Genomic DNA, 13,558 nt, shown 5'->3' on the forward strand with positions numbered 1-13,558 from the left:
GCAAAATTTTGCTGAAGATCATTCCAAAATGGCTGCAGCAGTGTATTGACTGGGAACTGTCAGAAATTCAGGCTGGTTTCAGAAGAGGACATGGAACCAGGGATATCATTGCTGATGTCAGATGGATCCTAGCTGAAAGCAGAGAATACCAGAAGGATGTTTACCTCTGTTTCATCAACTAGGCAAAGGCATTCGACTGTGTGGATCATAACAAATTATGGATAACACTGTGAAGAATGGGAATTCCAGAACACTTAATTGTGCTCATGAGGAACCTTTACATAGATCAAGAGGCGGCTGTTCGCACAGAACAAGGGGATACTGATTGGTTTAAAGTCAGGAAAGGTGTGCGTCAGGGTTGTATTCTTTCACCATACCTATTCAATCTTTGTGCTGAGCAAATAATCCGAGAAGCTGGACTATATGAAGAAGAACGGGGCATCAGGATTGAAGGAAGACTCGTTAACAACCTGCGTTATGCAGATGTCACAACCTTGCTTGCTGAAAGTGAAGAGGATTGAAGCACTTACTAATGAAGATCAAAGACCACAGCCTTCAGTTTGGACTGCACCTCAACATAAGGAAAACAAAAGTCCTCACAAGTGGACCAATGAGCAATATCATGATAAATGGAGAAAAGAATGAAGTTGTCAAGGATGTCATTTTACTTGGATCCACAATCAACAGCCATGGAAGCAGCAGTCAAGAAATCAAAAGATACTTCCCATTAGGTAAATCTGCTGCAAAGGACCTCTTTAAGGTGTTAAAAAGCAAAGATGTCACCTTGAAGACTAAGGTGCTCCTGATCCAAGCCATGGTATTTTTAATTGCATCACATGCATGTGAAAGCTGGACAATGAATAAGGAAAACCGAAGAAGAATTGATGCCTTTGAATTGTGGTGTTGGCGAAGAGTATTGAATATACCATGGACTGCCAAAAGAACAAACAAATCTGTCTTAGAAGAAGTACAACCAGAATGCTCCTTAAAGCAAGGATGGCGAGACTGTGTCTTACATACTTTGGACATGTTGTCAGGAGGGATCAGTCCCTGGAGAAGGACAACATGCTTGGCAGAGTACACAGTCAGCAGAAAAGAGGAAGGCCCTCAACGAGGTGGATCGACGCAGTGTCTGCAACAATGAGCACAAGCACAGCAACGATTGTAAGGATGGCTCAGGACTGGACAGTGTTTCTTTCCGTTGTGTGTAGGGTCTCTATGAGTCAGAACTGATTCAATGACACCTAACAACAACAACAATAACATTCGAGATCAAGTTTCAGAGTCTCTTCTGATATACATTTTGATCCTTTCTTTCTTTCCTGTCTTTTTAATGACCTCTTGCTTTCATCATGTTTGATGTCCTTGATTTCATTCCATAAATTGTCTGGTCTTCAGTCATTAGTGTTCAATACAAATCTATTCTTGAGACGGTCTCTAAACTCAAGAGGTATATACTCAAGCATGTACTTTAGCTCTCGTGGACTTGTTCTAATTTTCATGAACTTCAACTTGAACTTTCATATGAACAATTGATAGTCTGTTCCGCAGTCGGCCCTTAACCTGGTTCTGACTGATGACATTGACCTTTACCATCATATCTTTGCACAGATGTAGTCAATTTGATTCCTGTGTATCCCATCCAGCGAAGTCCAAGTAGTCGCCATTTATGTTGATGAAAAAGGGTCTATGCAATGAAGAAGTCATTGGTCTTGCCAAATTCTATCATGTGATCTCAGGCATCATTTCTATCACCAAGGCCGTATTTTCCAAACACCAACCCTTCTTATTTGTTTCTAACTTTCACATTCCAATCACCAGTAATTATCTATCAATGCATCTTGAGTGCATGTTTGATCAATTTCAGACTGCAGAACTTGGTAAAATATTCAGTTTCTTCATCTTTGGCCTCAGTGGTTGGTGTCTCAAATTGAATAATAGTCGTATTAACTGGTTTTCTTTGTAGACATATGGATATTATCCCTAACAGCATTGTACATCAGGTTAGATCTTGAAATCCTGTTTTTGATGAAGAATGTGATGCCGTTACTCTTCAATTTGTTATTCCTGGCATAGTAGACCATGTTGTTGTTGTTGTTAAGTACTGTTGAGTTTGTTCCGACCCACAGCAACCCTATGTGCAACAGAAGGAAACACTTTCTGTCCTGCCTCATCTTCACAATTGTTGTTATGCTTGAGCCCATTGTTGCAGCCATTGTGTGAATCGATCTAGTTGAGGGTTTTCCGTTTTTTTGCTGACCCTTTACTTTACCAAGCATGATGTTCTTCTCCAGGGACTGACCCTTCCTGATTACATGTCCAAAGTATGTGAGACACAGTCTCATCATCTTTACTTTTAAGGGGCTTGCTGGTTATACTTCTTCCAAGACAGATTTGTTTGTTCTTTTGGCAGTCCGTGGCATATTCAATATTCTTCGCCAACACCAAAATTCAAAGCTGTCAATTCTTCCTTGGTCTTCCTTATTCATTGTCTAGTTTTCACATGCATATGAAGCGATTGAAAACAGCATGGCTTGGGTCACATGCACCTTAGTCTTTAAGGAGATATCTTGTAGACTATATGATTGCCCAATTCAAAATGGTCAATACCTGTCCATTTCAGCTCACTAATGTCTAGGATACCCATGTTTGTGTGATCCATTTCATTTTTGATGGTTTCCAATATTTCTAGGCTCATATTTTGTACATTCCACATTCCTATTATTAATGGAAGTTTTCAGTTTTTTCTTCCCATTTTGAGTCATGCCACATGAGCAAATGAAGGTCTTGAAAGTTTGTAGCATTACTTTATGTAGTGTTATTTTAATGTGGCATTAATTTGAATTTCCTCAATAACTAATGATGTTGAGCATCTTTTCCTACACTGATATGCCATCTGTATATCCTCTGTGTTAAAGTGTGTGTTAAGATCTTTTTCCCATTTCTTACTGTCTGTTTTTTTGTTTGTTTACTTACTGAGTTTTAAGTGTTCTTTATATTTTCAGGAAACACGTTCATTATCACATATGTTGTTTGCAGATATTTTCTCCCAGTCTTCAGTTTCTCTTTTCATTCTTTCAGTAGCTTATTTTTAGGAACAAATATTTTTAATTTTAAGAAAGTACACGTTATTATTTTTTATGGATTGTGTTTCTGATGTCATATCTAAAAACTCATTACCAAACCCAAGTTCATGTATATTTTCTCCTGTTTTCTTGTAGATATTTCGTAACTTTAACATCTAAGTTAATAATGCATTTTGAGTTACTTTTTGTGTAAGATGTGAGGCATGCATCAAGGTTATTTTATTTTGTTTTACTGGTATATGGGGAAAAGTCAGTTGATTATATCTGTGTGTGTATATTCTGGATGCTCTGTTCTCTTTCACTGATTTATGTCTCCATCTTTTTGCAATTACCACATTGTTTTGATTGCTGCATCTTTAAAGTAAGCCTCGAAAATGGGTTCTGTGAGTTCTTCAAATGTGTTATTTCTTTTTCAGAATTGTTTTGACTGTTATCCTTTCTTTGTCTTTTTATATAAATTTTAGACTCAACTTATCAATTTATACATAATAACTTACTAGAAAAATTTTTGTATAACATTGAATCTGTAGAGCATATTGGGGGAAAATAACATCTTAATAATGTTGAGCCTTCCAGTTCATGAACATAGTATGTTTTCAATTTATCTAGCTTTTCTTTGACATCTTTCATCAGTATTTTGGTATTGAATATCTTCATTTTCATGTAATTTTTAAAAATTTCTCTTGAGCCTTCTTCTTTGACACATGGGTAATTTGGAAGTGTATTTCTCATTTTTAAGGTAATTGGGATATTCCAGATATCTTTTTGTTATTGATTTACAGTTTAATTCTCTTGTGGCCTGAGGACATACTTTACATAATTTTTATTCTTTTAAATTTGTTACGGTGTGTTTTATGGCCCAGAATGTGCTCTATCTTGGTAAATGTTCCACGGATAATTGAGAAGAATGTCTATTACACTGCTGTTCAATGACGTGTTTTGTAAAAGTAGTTAAAATTAAACAATTCCCCAGAAACCTGGACAATGGTCTGAGGCATCTCGGTATCTCTTCATTGAATATACCCCTGCAAACCAACCTCATTAGTCCCTCAAGAATGTCCCTTCTTGTTTTCCAAAGGCTTTGCTCACTTTGAAGTAACAGATGGTAGAGGTTTAACCTAAAAGCTTCTTTTTCCCAAGATCTGTGTTTCTAGGATTTTTGTATTCCATGTGACTTGTTCTTCCACACTACTGTATAACTTTCAAAGAAACAGTTGTACATTCTTTTATCACCAAATTGTAGGTGGCATGTAAGCAAAACACTGCTTTGCAACAGTCACAGAAGATCTCTAGAACTCACTAACAATTTGCAAACCTCTCCCTCTTTCTAACTCTTAATAAATAGTTGATCTCTTTAATTGTCAAAGTTTTATTTTTTTTTTAACAGTGTTGGCATCAGAGTGGGATTTGGAGTTCCTTGCCTTGAAGACCCCAGCCCATTGGTAACAGGCAAGGATTCTGTGAACTATTTTCAGTTGTTTTCCCCAGATATCTGGGGTCCTTGTGGTAAGTGAACTTCAGGGCTGAGCTCTGCTCTTTTCATGTTGCAGCTCACTGGGGATCAATTGTTTACACTGTCTTTCTCCTGGACTAGGTCCAGCAAAAACTCTTTCTCCTGAACCACATCCAACTGAGGTCTTTCTCCCAGACTGGGTCCAGAGATGAACTTTTTCTCCCAGACTAGGTCTTGGGAGTCTTTTTCCCAGACCAGGTCTGGCACTGGGGTTATTGTAATCAGTCAAAAGTGGAACTAGATTTCACCAGTCCCAATTTCAAAATTTGAACTACTCAAGATAATGGGATCCATGAATTCTAAGAATGAGTGGCTACTTGTCCCTCCAGCAGGTTAATTAAATGGGTTGGTCCTTGTCTTAGAGACCATGATTAGAAGCTTCCCCCATCCTTTTAACTGGGACACCTGCAAATATATGTGGTCCTCAGGCCCACAGTTTCTTTAAAAATCTCTGGACTGACTTCATTAAGAAAGATTTGGAACTGCAACAGCCTCAGTAAAGCTCTTTCTTTTTAGATAAGGATGTTTATTTATGGGCAAATCAGAAAAAAAAAAATCACAGTACTAAAACTAAACAGCCCCATTGGGAGGCTTATTTCAAATGGTATTCCGAGATCACAAAAATTTAATAAATTTAAAATTAAAAAAATTAAAATAGCCTCCTTAAAAAAGACTATTTACAGAAAGCAAATGAAAAACTGAAATATTAGCAGCTAAATATCTAATCTTTTCAACAACAAAAAAATGAAAATGAAACAGTTTTGGGTTATGAAAAAGATCTAACAGCCCATTTATAAAAACAAAGATAAACTTAAAGGGAACACTTCAGCTAGCTAACATTTTGAGCAGACCTTTAAAGGTGAGAAAAAGAAACTGAGAGCTGAAAAAAGAAGGCTTTAAAAAAAGGTATAATAAAATGAAAAGTTATATTTGTTTACAAACTAGTTAAAAGCATTCAGCTTTAAAAGTTACCTTATTTTAAAATTGTTTAATTTCCTAATAAATAAAATGTAAAAACATAGACAAAAGCCAAAAAACCAAACCCACTGCCATTGAGTCGATTCTGACTCATAGCAACCCTATAGGACAGAGTACAACTGCCCCATAGAGTTTCCAAGGAGCACCTGGCAGATTTGAACTGCTGACCTCTTGGTTAGCAGCCGCAGCACTTAACCACTACGCCACCAGGGTTTCCAAGAAAAGTAAAAATAAATCAAATGAAGAGTCTGTAAACTCCAGGGCTGACAGGCTAGAAGATAAGACAGTCTCCAAAGTTTTAGGATTATTTGCTAACTCCTGCTAAACTCTAGTTTTTCCAAACTTATATTCAAGGTCAAAAAAAGAGAAGAAGAAAAATTTAAGGAGAAACAGGAAAAAATTGTTTTTACATTTCAGGGAGAACTGGAGACAGAGAGGCAAAAAGGAGATTATAAATAAAGGAAGCTCTATATAAATAGCTGACAGAGCAGATAACTTGAAAGAAGGTCTGCATGAATAAAGAAAAGATGAAATATAGCTAAAGTAAAAATTAATCAAAAGAGTTAAAATAAATTGATAAAGAATGAAAGAGAAGAGCCATGAAAGTGGCAGAATCGGAGTCAGAATGCAGTTATTAAAGTGAAAGATTTAATAACACACGAAAATCAGGACCCAGATTCTGCCTCACAAAATAAATGTCTACAACATGAAGTTAAAACCTAGTAAGGTTAGCAGCTTCAGATTGTTTATGCTGTTAAACTCAGGGTGACTCTGAGCAGTGTGATTACTAGAGACAGAACAACAGCTATGGAAATAGGTGATAAAATATTTAAGACACCTTTCTAATGCATTGTCCATTCTGTTATACCAAAATACTGACATTTTTAAGCTTTCTTGTTGATGCTTGCACATCTTTAAGAAAACATGTTCGTACATTGCACATTCTGAGGGCCAAATTATTCTGTTAACAGTGCCTCTCCTATGAATTTCTTCATCTTGGCACATTGGTCTGACAGCAGGAACAAGAAAACATTTTTAATTCAAAGCAGGTTTTATGCTATTTGTGGCTCCCAAATTATAATAATCTTTTAAAAAAGAAAAGCAAACATAAAAATAAACATGAGTCAATTGCAGCCAAAAAACACCAAATTATTAAAGACAACTGCAAAACTGACACAGGATATTTTAAAGTACTAAAAGAAAATATCTTTTAAAAATTTTATTAAATATGTTGAAAAGAAAATATGTTAGCATTATCTAAAAGGCAAAAGAAAGGCAAATTAACTGGTAATAAGTTTTTATGAAAAAACAGTTTTGTGTTAAGATGTTTGACTATTCCCAAATTAAAGTTCAGTGAGGAAATAGAAAGAATGGAATTTCTTGGGCTTTTAGATATTGGTGGACAGGTAGCTGTGATCTCTTTTACACCTGATGCCAAGATGAGGAAAAAACAGATAATGCTTTCTGCTTTCTTTTGGGTCTGAGATCACTGCCACTGGTAGCCTTGCCCAAGCCGAGCTATGGAGAAGTCCTTTTGGGGCCCCTACAAATCTCTATTGTATGTATTTATGATGTTGATATACTAACATACACCTCTTTAAACCTTTGTTTCCAAGCCCTGATGGTAATCGCTATAGTTAGGGCCATTTGTAATGGGGCTCATGGGGAACTGTGACTTGCGCTATAGCTAACAGCCTGGCCATTTGATCTGGCCACTTACAAGCTTCAGGCTAGAATACAAAGCAAGCCCCTACAGGGTTGAGACATCTGGATAAAAATTAGTTTGCTCCAGTTAAGCTTTTGTTTCTTATATGAATGTTCACCAGAAAGGCCCCTATCCTTAGAGGGGAAAACAACTAGTAAACAGGGTCACCAGAAAGACACTATGGCATGATGGAAATACAGGGCTGGTAGGTTTACTCATTCCAGGATGATGCCAGCTCTCCTAGGAGAGATAAACTGGGAATAGCACTGGCTTCCCTCCGGCAAAATGGGAATAAATGGAATGACAATAATCTCTCTCTAGCAAGGATGAACTGGTAAGGTGGTTAAAGACAAGGGCTACTCTCATGCTCCCGTACTTCCCACCTTTTCTCAGGATGTATCAGGTCTCAGAGATGACACTTAGGGGAATATGGAGCTACCATGCAGGGAGCTCCATTCAGACCAGGCTATTTGCAGACTCAATGACGCTAAAAAATAAAACTACTGAATGGGGTCTAAACTGAAGGACAGGTGTGAGCAGAAGTCGGGGGAATCTCCTGCAACCTGCTGGTGCCTTTGTTTAATGTGAGAGTTTCTCAGCTGCTCTTTGTTTAGATTGTTGAAGACCTGAGAACTGTGTTCCAAACAGATTGAAAAGCCATCAGGGCACTCTAGGTAAAGGCCATAGACACCTGGCATTTGGCCCTGTTGCACCATCTGGTGATGTTGATATTATTCTGTTACAGACAGAACTAGAGGGCAGGACCCTCCTCAGTAGAAAATCTCCATGTCATTGTCGTTAGCTCCTGGTCTGACAATGAGAGAGGCAATAAAAAAACTCCACTGCAAAGTTTCACCTTGGAATAGAAAAAGCAAGATGGTGTCAGACATTTCTACTGACACAGGCCTGGAGGAATGGAAACCCAGCAATGGGAATCCTCACCCAAAAGGCCAAAAGGGTAAACAAACAAAAAAAAGAAGTGGGATCAACGTGCAAAGCAAAAGGATTTTAGTTACCAAAACTAAGGAATTCAAGTTCTAAGGGAGCAATCCCCAGCCACTAGGCAGAGCTAAAAATACCTTGTAACAACCAGCGCAAAAAAGAATTAAAACTACAAAAGAAATAAATAAATAAGCCCCGCAGGAGTGCTTTTGCTGAGTGACCTGGAAGAGACCTTAAAGTCCCTCTCTAAAATGCGCTCATAACCACCTTGCCAAAATACCTGAGCAACAACATAGTCACAGCTGCAATAATAAAGACAGGGTGAAAAAAGTAAAAATGGGAGGGACTGTGTTGCTTGAACAGTAAAGGCATGGTTCCAAAAATAATTGAGGACACACATAAGGGTGGGACCAAAAGGCCTATGCCATTACTTGATCAGTCTTCTAGAAATTATACTATTAAAAATCATGATATATTTCTATGTTGTAAACCTCTAATGATATATACAAGAAGATAACTTTTACAGATTCAAGACACCTTTGCTGACACCCTCCATCCCTTCTCAGGCCATAAATTAGAATCAAGAAACTGGCTTTGCTAAAAGAGGCACTATCTTAGTTATCTAGTGCTATTATAACAGAAATACCACAAACGGATGACTTTAACAAACAGAAATTTATTCTTTCACAGTCTAGGAGGCTAGAAGTCTGAATTCAGGGTGTCACCTCAAGGGAAACCTTTCTCTGTCTGTCGGCTCTGGGGGAAGGTCCTTGCCATCGATCTTCCCCTGAGTCTAGGAGCTTCTCATCACAGAGACCCTGAGTCCAAAGGACTCCTGGCTCTTCTTTCTTGGTGGCGTGAGGTGTCTATCTCTCTACAGGCTTTTATCTCTTGTAAGATAAAAGGTGATGCAGGCCACACTCCAGGAAAACTCTCCTTATATTGAAATCAGGTATGTAACTTGAGTAAGGATGTTGCATCCCACCCTAATCTTCCTTAACATAACCAAAAATTGCCTCGTTAACCACAGGCAGAGATTAGGATTTATAATACATAGGAAGATTACATCACATCACAAAATGGAGGACAATCACACAACACTGGGAATCATAGCCTAGCCAAGTTGACACATATTTTTAGGGGGCACAATTCAATCCATGATAGGCATTTTAGCAAACATACACTTGAACCTTATTGAAAAGGACCATTCCAAGTTTTCCTCAGCATACCAAGCAATCAAGCTTCAAGGAATTGAACCTGGGTCTCTATTTCTCAACTATAAAGGGCCCCACCAGACTCTTAGACTTATTTTACTTCATAACTAAATACTTTTACTTCTTTAACTTATTATATGCCTAAGCAAACAGATCAGACTAATTGTTATGTATATGTTAAGACTTTACTTAGTCCTCAAACTGGAATTTCTTTGCAAGTTTTCCCTTGACATTAGAAGAAAAAAAAAAGACCATTACCATACAATATATTCATTCAGGTGGTCTCCATACCTCCCTTTTTTTTTTTTTTAAATTGTACTTTAAATGAAGGTTTACCGAACAAACTATTTTCTTATTAAATATTTAGTACACATATTGTTTTATGGCATTGGTTAAAAACCCCATGACAAGTCAACACTCTCCTTTCTAAACCTTGGGTTCCCTATTATCAGCTTTCCTGTCCCCTCCTGCATTCTAGTACTTGCCCCAAGGCTGGTGTGCCCCTTTAGTCTTATTTTGTTTTATGGGCCTGTCCAATCTTTGGCTTAAGTGTGAACCTCAGAAGTGACTTCATTATTGAGCTGAAAGGGTGTCCAGGGGCCATACTTTCAAGGATTCTCCAGACTCCGTCAGGCCTTTCTTTTTGAGTTAGAACTTTGTTCTACATTTTTCTCCAGCTCTGTCCAGGACCCTCTATAGTGATCCCTGTCAGAGCAGTCAGTGGTGGTAGCCAGGCACCATCTAGTTGTACTAGGCTCAGTCTGGTGGAGACCATGGTAGATGTGGTCCATTAGTCTTTTGGACCAATCTTTCTCTTTATGTCTTTAGTTTTCTTCATTATTCCTTGCTCCTGAAGGGATAAGACCAGTGGAGTATCCTAGATGGCCACTCACAGGCTTTTAAGACCCTGGATGCTACTCACCAAAGTAGAACTAGATGTTCCCAGAGACCACGGTCCCCACAGCCCTCAGCCCAGCAGTTCAGTCCCTCAGTGAATTTGGATGTGTCTATGTAGCTTCCATGACCTTGCCTTTTACAACTTGCCTCCCCTTTTTGGAATACTTCTTTTAGACTCAGGGTTCCTAATGATTGATATTATGACATAGATATACCTACTCAAGAACATCAATGTTTTAGTTGCAATCAGACTAATGAATATAAAATACAGACTAGTCAGTGTCTAATTTACATATAAAATAGTTATTATTTTCAGAATATAAGCACCGCATACTGGGTTTATTCCTCTTTAGAGATACTTTTCTAACTTTAATGTGGAATGATCAAATAACCCTTCAAGCCATTTCTTCCCATGAAGGTAACAGCTGACTTAATGGAACTAAATTGATAAAGCCTCTAAAATTTAGATGGTGTCACAGCCCCATTTCGAATGTATTCTGAATTATGGTATCAAACTATTTTTCTTTCTACAAACTTTAATATTAATCATTTCTTTGCTTTAAAAAGACATTATTTTGTCTGTAGATTTTGGCCCTTAATGCTAAAGGTCCCTTAAGTGAACAAACCCTATTTGGATGCTCAATTGTAAGATCCATTCTTTTTTACCTGGTACTATTTTTTTTTTATTAATACGTCATGTATTAGAAAAATTATTAGGTAAAAAATTGATTTAGAATTACAGGATTCAGTTGTTGTTAGGTGCTGTCAAATTGGTTCCAACTCATAGCAACCGCATGTACAATAGAACAAAACACTGCCCGGTCCTGTGCCATGCTCACAATCCTTTCTGTGTTTGAGCCCACTGTTGCAATTACTATGTCAATCCATCTCCTTGAGGGTTTTCCTCTTTTTTGTTGACCATCTATTTTACCACACATGACATCCTTCTCCAGGACTGATCCCTCCTGATAACAAGTCCATAGTACATAGACAAAGTCTTGCCATCCTTGCTTCGAAGGAGCATTCTGGCTATACTTCTTCCAAAACAAATTTGTTCTTTTTTCTGGCAGTCAGTGGTATATTCAATATTCTTCGTCAGCATCATAATTCAAAGGCGTCAATTCTTCTTTGGTATTCCTGCACGGGTTTCAGTACAACCATTAACATTTGCTATGATGACCTTTTCAGGTTTTTTATGATGACCATCTGAAAATTGCAAATTTTACATGAAATGATTTTACAGGTAAGCTTTGGATTCTTTCAAAGTTCTATCTTTGCCATGATTGATAATCAATGTTATATGCATATCAGTGACACTCAATCTGAAATGTATCAAGATGTTGTTAGCTGAGGCCTATGCAAGGGCCACAGCTGATGCCACCTAACTTAATCCTAACCTTCATTAGGATCTTTTTCTTGATTAAATAATATACGCATATGGTTTTGACAGGGGTTCCAAACAATTGGCCTGAGCCTCTTTTCTATTCTCTACTTTGCCTTTTGCTGTAAGGCATCTAGGTCTTTTTTTTTTTTTTTTTCTCCCTGATGCATGTGCCATATCAGATTACTGTTCCAATATATTGAGACATGAACAACCAGGTGGCGCCTGGACCAATGATGAGGTTGATCACAGATCCTAGATAGGTTCATGATCAAAAGGGAGAAGATTTTTAAAATTAAACATCCCCCCAGAAACCTGGAAAATGCTCCAAGGCTTCTGGGTGTCTTAGCATTAAATATACCCCAGAAAGCCAGCCTCTTTAATCCCTCAGTAATGTCCCTTATTGTTTTCCCAAGGACCCAGCTCACTTTGAAGTAACAGATGGTAGATGTTTAACCTAAAATATCTTTTTATCAAGACCTGTATCTCTAAAAGACTGTCCATGTGCAAACGTCTCTCTTTCTCTCCCACTCTCAATAAATAGTTAATATCTTTGATTGTCAAAGTCTTATTGTTTAATAAAGTCAATTAGATCATCTTGGTTGATGGCAGTCTTCAAGTCATCTGTACCCTTAGTGATTTTCTGCCAATCGACTGGAGGGTGACAGGTTGAGGTTTTGGTTTGGTTTTGGTCTATCAATTATTGAGAGATTAGTGTTGAGGTCCCCAGCTATAATTGTGGATGTATATATTTCTCCTTTTTGTTTCATCAATTTTGTCTCATGTAATTTGAAGCACAAGTGCATACACATTTAGAATTGCTATGTCTTCTTGAGAAATTAACTTGTTATCAGTATGTAATGTCCCTCTTTATCCCTGGTAATCATTCTGCTTTGAAGTCCACTTTCTATGAACCTGTAACATACTAATTACAGTTATTTTAAATTTCTCTTCTTACAGTTACTTTAAATTTCTCTTCTTACAGTTCTACATTCTAGTCTGGTTCTAATGACAGCTTTGTTTCTTCAGGCTATTTTTTCTTGCTTTGTATATATCCTCTATAATATGGGTTTAGGACAGTAGATATGGAAATAAGTATTTTTGGTGCTTGTAGATGAGCAAATTTTTTCATCTTCTAGACTTCTAGGCTTCTCATGTGTAAATTTATATGATTCTATTCGAGTTGGGCTGCATTTTAAGTCTTATCGCTGCTTTGCTTTGGGGTCCCCCTTTGCACATCTACCAAGGGAGAAGTTGACTCTTGCGACAGTCCCAGCTCTATTACACTGTTATTTTCACTCAGGGCTTGCTAGTGTAGTACTAGAGCTAGGGAAGAGTGGGGGCATTCTCTGATTAAGTCTCAGCGTAAGGCAGGCACTGTGTACCTGAGTCTCTCGTGTAGCCCAGTCCAGATGTGATGCTGGGCCTATCCTGTATTCCTGACCCACATCCAGAGTTTCTTTTCTTTCTTTCTTTTTCTGTTCTTCACCCCCAGATGAATGTGTTTCCAACAGTGTCCACAGACTACAGTTCTGCTGCTCTTTTCCTGTGGTCCTGAAGGGAGATAGGAGAGATGGGTCTTTGTGGAGTTTGTCAGTGGCTGTGGCTTCCTCTACTAGGGAGCACCCCATGGTCACCTTTCTCAGGGTTCCCTTGATCTTCCCCTTGACCATTTTTTTTAGTTGCCTGGAGTAAAAGCATACAGGGCAGGGGGGTAAACTCGCCGGTATCAGAGACTCCCAGGGACTTAACATTCTCATGCTATCCCATATTCCGTATTTAGCACTTCATTAAAAAATTCTAGTTCAGCCTCCTAACTGTCTTATATGGTATGTGGTAGCC

General features: G+C 37.9%; 1 pseudogene; it reads right to left on the minus strand.

The window, feature by feature from the left end:
* LOC126081605 (60S ribosomal protein L10-like) overlaps nucleotides 1-13,347 on the minus strand; it is a 39,940-nt pseudogene extending 26,593 nt beyond the window's left edge.
* Nucleotides 13,348-13,558: the final 211 nt, after the last annotated feature.

Source organism: Elephas maximus, chromosome 8, assembly GCF_024166365.1.
Source record: "Elephas maximus indicus isolate mEleMax1 chromosome 8, mEleMax1 primary haplotype, whole genome shotgun sequence".
NCBI lineage: Eukaryota > Metazoa > Chordata > Mammalia > Proboscidea > Elephantidae > Elephas > Elephas maximus.